Source organism: Drosophila persimilis, unplaced genomic scaffold, assembly GCF_003286085.1.
Source record: "Drosophila persimilis strain 14011-0111.01,24,50 unplaced genomic scaffold, DperRS2 tig00000191-arrow-pilon, whole genome shotgun sequence".
Taxonomy (NCBI): domain Eukaryota; kingdom Metazoa; phylum Arthropoda; class Insecta; order Diptera; family Drosophilidae; genus Drosophila; species Drosophila persimilis.
Genome location: NW_020825298.1, coordinates 151,838 through 163,344, shown reverse-complemented (window position 1 = coordinate 163,344; position 11,507 = coordinate 151,838). Strand labels below are relative to the sequence as shown.

At 42.9% G+C, this 11,507-nt stretch overlaps 3 long non-coding RNA genes across 3 annotated transcripts; all 3 read left to right on the top strand.

Annotated features, from left to right (window-relative positions):
* Positions 1 to 926: 926 nt before the first annotated feature.
* Positions 927 to 1,308, top strand: LOC113565802. The gene is made up of 3 exons (XR_003408802.1): positions 927 to 958; positions 1,038 to 1,133; positions 1,193 to 1,308. It is a non-coding gene; the product is annotated as an uncharacterized LOC113565802 (long non-coding RNA).
* A 605-nt stretch (positions 1,309 to 1,913) lies between these two features.
* Positions 1,914 to 2,228, top strand: LOC113565780. Its single transcript, XR_003408788.1, has 3 exons — positions 1,914 to 2,034; positions 2,117 to 2,145; positions 2,198 to 2,228. It is a non-coding gene; the product is annotated as an uncharacterized LOC113565780 (long non-coding RNA).
* A 2,502-nt stretch (positions 2,229 to 4,730) lies between these two features.
* On the top strand, positions 4,731 to 5,112 carry LOC113565800. The gene is made up of 3 exons (XR_003408800.1): positions 4,731 to 4,762; positions 4,842 to 4,937; positions 4,997 to 5,112. It is a non-coding gene; the product is annotated as an uncharacterized LOC113565800 (long non-coding RNA).
* The last annotated feature ends 6,395 nt before the right edge of the window (positions 5,113 to 11,507 follow it).

Sequence of the window (11,507 nt, the reverse complement as noted above, 5' to 3'; positions counted from 1 at the left end):
TCGGCATTCCAGTTAAGTATTTTTTTGTTTTTATATTTGTTGGCTTTTAATGATTATAATTATTTTATTTTCAAGTTAATTCACTGGGTGTTGCGTTGGGATGACTTCTGGCTGCTTACTTAGTTGCTGACATACATATGTAAATTTATTATGTACATACAGCTAATTTCGTACACCAATATGTGTTTTATTTATTTAATTGGCAGGTTTTGTCTTCAGCTTTGTAATAATTTGTATGTAATTTTGTGTAGTTTATGTTGTTATATTTGTTGGCTCTTTTTTTTTTTTAGGACTTTGGTTGTTTTAGTTTCAGGTTTGCGGCAGATTTGGTAAGTGTTTTAAATTGTATTTTGGCTGAATTTAATTTTATTTTATTTACAGGTTTGGTAATAGAGTGTCAGCAATCAAGTTAGGTAATTTATGTTGTTATATTTGTTGACTTTTAATGAGTATAGTGTTTTATTTTCAGGTTTAAAGAAAATTGGTGTGAAGAAGAAAAAGTGATTTCAGTTGTTTTTACGCCAATTGAAATTTTATTTTATCTGCAGTTTTATTTTTTTTGCTGGTTTGGTGGTAAGGTGTCACATACAAAGGTAAGTATTTATTGTTATATTTGTTGGCTTTTGATGACTGATGTTTGTTTTATTTTCACTGGCTGTTGCGCTTGATGTCTACAACTTGTTTGCGTATTTACTGACATTGATTGTTATGTAAATAGTTATTTTGTACGTATGTATGTATGTATGATGGATTTGGTGGGTAGTTTATTGACTTTTAATGATTTTTTTTTTTTTTTTTGATTTTAATGTTATTTCAAGCGTGAATCTTGCGAAGGCTGTTGCTCCTGATGTCTACTAATTATTTGCGTATTTATTTAAATTAATTTGTTATGTAAATAGTTATTTTATATTTTGTTTTATTTTCAGGTTTTTCTATTTTCAGATTCATGATAAATTTGGTAAGTAGTTTTTGTTGTTATATTTATTGGCTTTTAATGATTTTTTTTTTGATTTTAACTTTATTTATTTACATTTCAGGTGGTAAGGTGTTAATAATCAAGGACCAGCTTAGGATTTGTCGAGCAAAATTGGGTGATTCCATGCATCCTGTTTGACCCTTGTTTCGATGACCATGTATGTTCGCATTTGTCATATGAGTTTCTGATTTAATCCTTTTATTTTTTATTCCACAGGCATTCCAAAAGGTTACCCTTAACGTATTGGAATTGTTGTTGTTGCTGCTGTTATTTGTGTGCATGAATAAATTTGTATTGGCTGGATGTCAATGTTGCCTGTGATATTAACATGAGTCATTTTAGTTGTCTTCTTCCATTTGGCTGCTGTTATCTCTGTCTGCCCTGAGAGGCACGGACTTGTCGTTGGAGGGAAGGCTCTGCACTAGACTGCCTAGTTGACTGATGGCAGCCAGGATGTCACTTATGCTGGCTTCGATCTTGTTCAGCCTTTCTTCAAATCGCTTGCTTTCAGGTTCAGCCGGACCCACTGCCATTGTTTTAGAGGACTGTGAGAGTGCAATCTGCTCCTCTCGCAGTCTATTCTGGAATTTCTCCAGATGGCTGGCGGCTGGGTTGGGATTCATGTCCACGGCTATAGGAGCTATCCGTCCCTTCCCTACTTTATCCTTTTTTTGGCTGGTTGTTTGCTTTCTTTTTTTGATGTGAAAACTTGGTCAGTTCACTTTTTTTTTTTTTTTTTTTAGTGTGACCTGACGCAATCTTTATTAATATTCTTATTACTATCTAGCAACATATAACATTATATCTGACAACATTACAAGTTTTGGCAACATAATTACATAAATATCGATAACATTGTGGTATTTCTTACAATTAATTAAAAATTTTTTTTTTTTTCTTGCTTTATTTTAATTTTATTTTAAAAATTAAGGTCAGGTTAGCCCGCTCGGCCGAGTGGCTGCTGGTCCGGCCACCGAGGATGCGTTGCCTGTGGATTGGCTCAATCGACCGAGTGGCTGCTGGTCCGGCCACCCGGGATGCGTATGGGTCTGGAGGATGTAAGTTTCGTGAAAGCGATGATGCATTTGCTTGCTATCTGTAAAAGATATAAAAACTTTTTGTTTTCTGTTTTATTTTCAGGTTTTGACTTTTGATGTGCGGAGAATTTGGTAAGTAGTTTGAGTTGTATTTTGGCTGAATTTAATTTTATTTTATTTGCAGGTTTATATTTTGTGGGTTTGGTGGTAAATTGTCGGCATTCAAGTTAAGTAATTTTTGTTTTTATATTTGTTGGCTTTTATTGAATATAATTATTTTATTTTCAAGTTGATTCCCTGGATGTTGTGTTGGGATGTCTTCTGGTTGCTTGCTTAGTTGCTGACGTTTTAAATTTTGTTTTATTTTCAGGTTTGCTGCAGATTGGGTAAGTGTTTTGAATTGTATTTTGGCTGAATTTAATTTTATTTTATTTGCAGGTTTTTATTTTGTAGGTTTGGTGGTAAATTGTCGGCATTCAAGTTAAGTAATTTTTGTTTTTATATTTATTGGCTTTTGTTGAATATAATTATTTTATTTTCAAGTTGATTCCCTGGATGTTGCGTTGGGATGTCTTCTGGCTGCCTGCTTAGTTGCTGACATATGTACATTTGTTATGTACATACAGTTAATTTCGTACACCATATGTGTTTTGTTTATTTAATTGGCAGGTTTTGTCTTCAGCTTTGTAATAATTTGTATGTACCTTTGTGTAGTTTATGTTGTTATATCTGTTGTCTTTTTTTTTTTTTGAGGACTTTATTTGTTTTATTTTCAGGTTTGCGGCAGATTTGGTAAGTGTTTTGAATTGTATTTTGACTGATTTTAAATTTTATTTTATTTGCAAGTTTATATTTTATGGGTTTGGTGGTAAAATGTCGGCATTCAAGTTAGGTAATTTTTGTTTTTATATTTGTTGACTTTTAATAAATATATTTATTTTATTTTCAAGTTGATTCAATGGATGTTGCGTTGGGATGTCTTCTGGTTGCTTGCTTGGTTGCTGACGTTTTAAATTTTGTTTTATTTTCAGGTTTGCTGCAGATTTGGTAAGTGTTCTGAGTTGTATTTTGGCTGAATTTAATTTTATTTTATTTGCAGGTTTATATTTTGTAGGTTTGGTGGTAAATTGTCGGCATTCAAGTTAAGTAATTTTTGTTTTTATATTTGTTGGCTTTTATTGAATATAATTATTTTATTTTCAAGTTGATTCCCTGGATGTTGCGTTGGGATGTCTTCTGGCTGCTTGCTTAGTTGCTGACATATGTACATTTGTTATGTACATACAGTTAATTTCGTACACCATATGTGTTTTGTTTATTTAATTGGCAGGTTTTGTCTTCAGCTTTGTAATAATTTGTATGTACCTTTGTGTAGTTTATGTTGGTATATCTGTTGTCTTTTTTTTTTTTGAGGACTTTATTTGTTTTATTTTCAGGTTTGCGGCAGATTTGGTAAGTGTTTTGAATTGTATTTTGACTGATTTTAAATTTTATTTTATTTGCAAGTTTATATTTTATAGGTTTGGTGGTAAAATGTCGGCATTCAAGTTAGGTAATTTTTGTTTTTATATTTGTTGACTTTTAATAAATATATTTATTTTATTTTCAAGTTGATTCACTGGATGTTGCGTTGAGATGTCTTCTGGTTGCTTTCTTAGTTGCTGACATTTTAAATTTTGTTTTGTTATCAGGTTTGCTGCAGATTTGGTAAGCGTTTTGAGTTGTATTTTGGATAAATTTAATTTTATTTTATTTGCAGGTTTTTATTTTGTAGGTTTGGTGGTAAATTGTCGGCATTCCAGTTAAGTATTTTTTTGTTTTTATATTTGTTGGCTTTTAATGATTATAATTATTTTATTTTCAAGTTAATTCACTGGGTGTTGCGTTGGGATGACTTCTGGCTGCTTACTTAGTTGCTGACATACATATGTAAATTTATTATGTACATACAGCTAATTTCGTACACCAATATGTGTTTTATTTATTTAATTGGCAGGTTTTGTCTTCAGCTTTGTAATAATTTGTATGTAATTTTGTGTAGTTTATGTTGTTATATTTGTTGGCTCTTTTTTTTTTTTAGGACTTTGGTTGTTTTAGTTTCAGGTTTGCGGCAGATTTGGTAAGTGTTTTAAATTGTATTTTGGCTGAATTTAATTTTATTTTATTTACAGGTTTGGTAATAGAGTGTCAGCAATCAAGTTAGGTAATTTATGTTGTTATATTTGTTGACTTTTAATGAGTATAGTGTTTTATTTTCAGGTTTAAAGAAAATTGGTGTGAAGAAGAAAAAGTGATTTCAGTTGTTTTTACGCCAATTGAAATTTTATTTTATCTGCAGTTTTATTTTTTTTTGCTGGTTTGGTGGTAAGGTGTCACATACAAAGGTAAGTATTTATTGTTATATTTGTTGGCTTTTGATGACTGATGTTTGTTTTATTTTCACTGGCTGTTGCGCTTGATGTCTACAACTTGTTTGCGTATTTACTGACATTGATTGTTATGTAAATAGTTATTTTGTACGTATGTATGTATGTATGATGGATTTGGTGGGTAGTTTATTGACTTTTAATGATTTTTTTTTTTTTTTTTGATTTTAATGTTATTTCAAGCGTGAATCTTGCGAAGGCTGTTGCTCCTGATGTCTACTAATTATTTGCGTATTTATTTAAATTAATTTGTTATGTAAATAGTTATTTTATATTTTGTTTTATTTTCAGGTTTTTCTATTTTCAGATTCATGATAAATTTGGTAAGTAGTTTTTGTTGTTATATTTATTGGCTTTTAATGATTTTTTTTTTGATTTTAACTTTATTTATTTACATTTCAGGTGGTAAGGTGTTAATAATCAAGGACCAGCTTAGGATTTGTCGAGCAAAATTGGGTGATTCCATGCATCCTGTTTGACCCTTGTTTCGATGACCATGTATGTTCGCATTTGTCATATGAGTTTCTGATTTAATCCTTTTATTTTTTATTCCACAGGCATTCCAAAAGGTTACCCTTAACGTATTGGAATTGTTGTTGTTGCTGCTGTTATTTGTGTGCATGAATAAATTTGTATTGGCTGGATGTCAATGTTGCCTGTGATATTAACATGAGTCATTTTAGTTGTCTTCTTCCATTTGGCTGCTGTTATCTCTGTCTGCCCTGAGAGGCACGGACTTGTCGTTGGAGGGAAGGCTCTGCACTAGACTGCCTAGTTGACTGATGGCAGCCAGGATGTCACTTATGCTGGCTTCGATCTTGTTCAGCCTTTCTTCAAATCGCTTGCTTTCAGGTTCAGCCGGACCCACTGCCATTGTTTTAGAGGACTGTGAGAGTGCAATCTGCTCCTCTCGCAGTCTATTCTGGAATTTCTCCAGATGGCTGGCGGCTGGGTTGGGATTCATGTCCACGGCTATAGGAGCTATCCGTCCCTTCCCTACTTTATCCTTTTTTTGGCTGGTTGTTTGCTTTCTCTTTTCTCTGTTCTTAATCTTGGTAAGCCTTCTCTTGATTTCGGTACTATGGTGGCTGGGCTTGGGTTGGACATTTCTGCCAGAGAAAGGGTTTGTGAAGCCCCTCACTGGTCCACTTCGGCCCTCGTCACAGCCACTCACATCCCTGCGATGGCTACCTGCTGGAAAGTGGGCCACTCGGAATGTTTGAGGACGTTTGGATATCTGCTCCCATGCGCTGGGCCTCCCTAATGCTTGCTTTGTGAGTCTATCATCGTTGATCAGTTTGTTCACCTTGAGCCTGCTTCTGGCCGCTTTAAAGGCTGGACAGCCCTTAAAGCAGCTGACATGTTCCCCGTCGCAGTTTGTGCACTTGGCTGGGGTGTGCCTGGGCTTCGTGCATTCGGTTGAGAGGTGGCCTCTGGCACACTTCATGCATTTGGGCTCGTTCCGGCAATAGTTTCTGGTGTGACCATAGGCCTGGCACCTGTGGCATTGCAGGGGATCCCTGGGTGGCAACTTTTTTTCAAATGCCACTGACTGTCCTCCTAATACATTTATCTTTAGAATTTCATCATGCGAGCCATCCCTTTTCTGCTCAATCTCTAGATCGAACATGTTTATTGGCCTTCCTGTAGCTACATGCTTCATGTTGGCGCAGAATCTGACGACGATGGCCCTTTTTTTTAATTCAGCAGAAATCCACTCATTCGTCGTCGAGTAGTGCAGGTGTCTCAGAATATAACGTGCACCACGCTGACCTTTTGGCTGGTGCGTATGCATTAGCAACTTTTGGTCTTGGAGGAGTTGTGTTATTTTCCTATGGGCGTTCATATCAACGCATTGGATTCTGATACCGTTCCCTGGGGTGCTTTTCGTTTTGAAGCTGTCCACACCCGCTGTATAATTTAGTTGTTCTAGTAGGGGAACTATAGCTTTGACACCAGCTATGTGAATAGAAGGCACTCTCTTGCTCGATGGCACTACCTGCCATGGAGGGAGCTCAGGCTGATCGATATGGTTACTTTCGCTGTCATTGAGATCTTTGCTATGCCTACTCATTGTGGGGAGTGGACAAGGCTGAGCATTTTCGTTTGGCACAGGGACGACGTGTGACACCCCAGTGTCATTACCTTTCTTCTTGGGGGGTGACGTTGATACCCTGTTTGCGTCTGTGGAGTTCTGATTTTTTACCTTCTTGAACTCGGAGGCAAACTTTTTGGCGGCGATGCTTTGGAATTTTGGGGTGTTAAGGTCAAGATCAAGGCCCATTCTCGGTGTGCCAATGGGGGATTTGTCCTCGTCAGTGCTGTCCATGTCCCTATTCAATCTTTTACCGGGGGTAATAACGGGGGCTGGGATGACTGCCGTGTTGAGGGTCCTAGTCGTTGGCATATCCCTGAGCCAATTTTTGACCAAGTCATTGCTATTTTCTAGCTCCGTCAGTGGTGAAGTCTCCAGTTAGTTTGTGTATATTTATGTTATTTATTGGCGTTTAAACTCTAGTTAGTTTGTGTATTATTATGTTATTTATTGGCGTTTAAACTCTAGTTAGTTTGTGTTTATCAGTTAGTTTGTGTTTTTATTGGCGTTTAAAATTAATCACATTTATTCACATTTATTGGGGAGAAGAAAGTTTGTCGGTAGTAGTATTGGCGGTAGTGGTGGTGGGGGGGAAGGGACTTTTTGTCATGTCAGCGGGGGGGGGGCACGGCACAGCACGGCACGGCACACGACAGACAGCACAAAAAGAAAACAGGGCGCAACACAGAAAGAAAACGGAGATGAGATGGCGACACGGCAAAAACGACACGAAAAACGATTTTTGGCACGTCCGACGATCGCGACCTCTCGAGCGGGCAGACGAGATGAGAGTGGCCTGGACGAGGTTCATGGTGGAACACTCATGTGTCCGCCAACTCCCATGCTCTCCACACTCGAGAGACCCGATCGCCGATCGTCATTTACCGGTGCTCTCACCCCCGGTTCCACTTTCACTCACCCCAATATTGAGTGAGATGAAAATGGTCCGAGGGCAGCAGCACCGACAAGTAGGCAATGAAAATTTTATTGGCTGTTTGCTGTATTGGCTGTGTGTGTTGTTGTTGGCAAATGGCCCGTGTCTAATGTTTTCTTTGTGCTTTCTTGTATTGGCTGCTCTGTTGTAAGGGGATGGGATGGGAAGGGGAAAGATGCCTGCTCCCGTATAACCGCCCGGATACTTTATACTTCCGGATCTTACGATCCGGGCGCGTGTAGCTCCGAAGAGACGACCGCATAGCATCTTGTGGGCGGTTGAAATGGCTTTGTTGGGGCGTGTGGCAGAGTGGCGATGGCTGGCAGTGTAAATTTTGTTCCTGCTCAGCCTCATTTTTGGTTTTTATTGGCATTTGAAGTGGGTGGGGGGGTGGGTGTGGAGTTGGCTGGGCATAATTGCCGAAGTTGGCGGCCGATAACACCCTAGCATTGAGAAATGCAATTTAAATTTGAAATGGATTTTTTGTGTGTTATCGGCGCGGTATTTTGCTAATTGGCGTGGTATTTTTTGGGTCATTAATGGCGTTGCCACTTGTCAAATATTGGGGAATGGGTGATAGTTGGGAAAGAAGGAGAAGAAGAAGAAAGGTAAATATGCTAAAATAAATAACTAAAATTAATTAAATTACATTACAGCTAAGGACAATCTATCTACAATTACTACAAATAAGGACTACAAAACTACAGAGATATGTACAAGGTAAAACAAACAATAATTACAATACATTTACACAACAATAAACATACTTAAATATCATTTATTTTTAGCAGGAGGACAACTACAACAAAGCACCGGCCAGCATGGCAAACGCAATGCAGAACATTGCGCCGCATACCGGCCGGCTCCGTTGTCCCCCTGTGCAGGATTAGTGGCACCATCTGGATCTGTAGTGGCGATGGCTGGACTCGAAGATGGCGTGCATCGTGGGCTCTGATTGTGTTGTTGGCGAGCGGCTCTGTTCCGGCCGCCCACGTTGCATCTGTCGCTGGTAGGTGTTGGCTGCTGCAAATAGAGTGGCGCTGGTCCGGCCACCCAACTGCATTGTCGTTGGCATTGGCATCGATATGTGATGCCAACTATTTTTGTTATTGGCCGCATCCAAGTGGCTGCTGGTCCGGCCACCAGGATGCGTTGTCGATTTTAATTGTTGGCCGCATCCAAGTGGCTGCTGGTCCGGCCACCAGGATGCGCTGTCAGTTGGATTGGCCTGGCCTCCTCGGCCACGTTCGTCGTCAGTTTTTAATGGCGTTTTGGATGGCTGCTGGTCCGGCCATCCAGATGAGGTGTTTGTTTTTGGCTTTGGTTTTAATTTTTCTTTATTTGCAGGTGCTTATCGGCGTTTGGATGTTGTTGCTGGCGACCCTTGTCTGGTTGGTGTTGGCGTAAAACAGCAGGTGAGTATTTTGTGTTTTGGCAGTCTTCTTCTCCCTCCTGTTTCTCCTTCTTCTTTTGCAGGATTTGCTGGCGTCTGGCGGCTCAACACCGGGCCATCCCGCCCTCACATAATTGGCATGAGAGACGGGTGCGACCCAGTGGAGCGGCAACAGGCGCCAGCATCTGCGTCGTCGTTTGGAATGGCAGCTGTTGGTTGAAGGTGGCGTGACGTCACGGCCATGGTCAGGCGGCAGCGTCATCAAAAGGGGCCTCCTTTTCCGCCCAGTTGGCAGGAAATTGACAATGATTGTGGCGAGGCAGCTTCTTGGTGATCAGCTCTGTCTGTTTATTGGCAGGTACGTGTGGTTTTTGTGTGTTTTTGCTGTTTTTCGGGTTGGCGTGAATTGACTGTTTTTATTATGTTTTAGTGGCTGTGCTCTGGATCGACGATTGGGCACATCAGCAGGCACCGCCCGATCGCATGCTTTCGCGTGCGCTGGCGATTTGTGCCCTCCATATTTCGCCCAGGCCATCCAGCGCGTCAAATGGATCGTGGTCGGTCCATTGGTCGTCATCCTCGTCGTCAATTGCTGCGCAGTCCATATCGGATTCAGAGTCCGATATGGCTGCGGCGTCATGGTGCGTATTTGGTGCTGGTCTTGGTGATGGCTGTGCGGATGCTGCTGCTGCTGTCTGTAGTGGCGGCACTCCTCCCGTGCTCTCGTCCCTTGCCTGCAGCAGGTTTGTCAATTTCGTCAAGATTGCTTCCAGTTTTTCTTCCAGCTCACTAATTCTTTTTGCATCTCTTTTCAGTTTATGGGCGCAGCTGCCATCGCACTGGGCTTCTGGCCGCTGCTGTTGCTGGTGTTGGCGTGGCGTCGGAGCACGATTTGGGATCGGCTGCATCGGCTGGACCCTCCGGTATTGGCGCCCCTCGGCCAGTGGCTGGGGATGTTGGTCGCGATGCTGTAGCTGCTGCCGATGCTGCCGACCCAGACCGTGCTGGCGTTGCTGCTGCGGCTGTGTGTGGAGTGGCTGTGTGGGTGGCTGTTGCTGCTGCAACTGTCGCTGTAGTGGCTGCTGGTGGCGTTGTGCTGGCTGTTGCTGCTGGGTTGGCTGCTGAATTGGCTGTGGCTGCTGCCGTAGTGGCTGAGGCTGCTGCTGCTGCCGTCGATTCTCCTCCTCCCTGGCGACCCTGTGGGCCAGGAGCCGCTGCCTGGCTGCCTTGTAGGCGCTGCAGCCCTTGTAGGCGCTAATGTGGGCGCCCTGGCAGTTGGCGCATTTTGGATTGACGGCCCTTGGCTTGCTGCACTCCGTCGTCAGGTGCCCGCCCGCGCATTTCATGCAGACAGCAGCTCGTCTACAATATGCTCGGGTGTGGCCAAACACCTGACATCGATGGCACTGGGCAGGGTCACGGGAGACTCCAAGTCTCTCAACCGTGACGGGCCTCCCACCCAGGCGTCGCAGCTTCAACACATCGTATTGGCCACGGTCCGGTTTGGGGGCGATCTCAGCCTCAAAGAGGTTGTATTGGCGGCTGCGATCGAACCGATCGGTGATCGCCCGAGCATACCGGACCGTGTACCCCTCGGCCTGCATGCAGTCCCGGAACCAGACAGAGGGCGTGGAATGAGGAAGACCTCGGATGAGGATCCTCAGCCCTCTGTCCTCCACAGGCTGATGCCCGAACTCGCCGTGCCGGATGTCATTGGCAATGGCAAGGGTGTTTGTATTGGGAGTGGCAGTAGTTGTGTTGGTGTTGGTTATGGCGTTGGTGTTAGTGGCGGTGACGGTGTTTGTCTTTGTGTGTTGTATTTGCTGCCGCTGCTGGTGATGGCGGCCCCGTCTTCTGGCCTGCTTCCTCTCACCCTCCTCATCGTCGCTCTCACTGTCGATGAGGGCGCGGCGTCGTTTTGGTGTTGGTGGGATTGGCTGTGGTTGTGTAGTTGTTGCTGGTAGTGTAGTTGCTGGCTGGGCTATGGCTGGGATCGACCCGCTGCTCGAGCTCGAACCAAGTTCGACTCGCAACAGGTTCGATCCGTTCGTGTATGTGTGTGTGGCTGCCCGTTGGCCGTTTTGGCGCTCTGCTCCTGCGCTTGGGCTTGCCGGCTCTCCTCCGACTTCTCCCTCTCCCGTTACTCCCGAACGGTTTTGGATGTTCGAGAGCGTGAGAGGCGGGAAAAGCGGCAGCGAGAGCGGCGTCCTATCGGCCCTTCCCTTTCGGTTTGGCGGGTTTTTGGGTTTTGGCGGGGTTGCGGGATTTGCGGTTTGTATTTTTGTTGGTATTGGCGCTGCTAATTTGATGGGGCTCGAGGGGGGAGTGGCTGTGACCGTTGATATGTCGGCCATGGCAATGGCTGGGTACTCACTCTCTGGGTGACTGTGGCGTCGGCGCTCTGCATTGGCTGGGGCGTTTGTGTTGGTGTTGGCGCCTGCGCCGAGGGCTCTGCTGCTGCTGCTGCTATTGGCGGTGTTGGTGTTGGTGTTATTGGCTGCTGCTGCTGCTGCTAGAGCGCCTCTGCGGGCCGCTCTGCCGCCGTCGCTGTGGCGTCTATTCGACCCTCGTCTGGCCATTCCTCTCGTCATTGTTGTTGCTGGTTTGTGTGTTGGCGATTTGCTGTCTGTTTGTTCCCTTTATTTT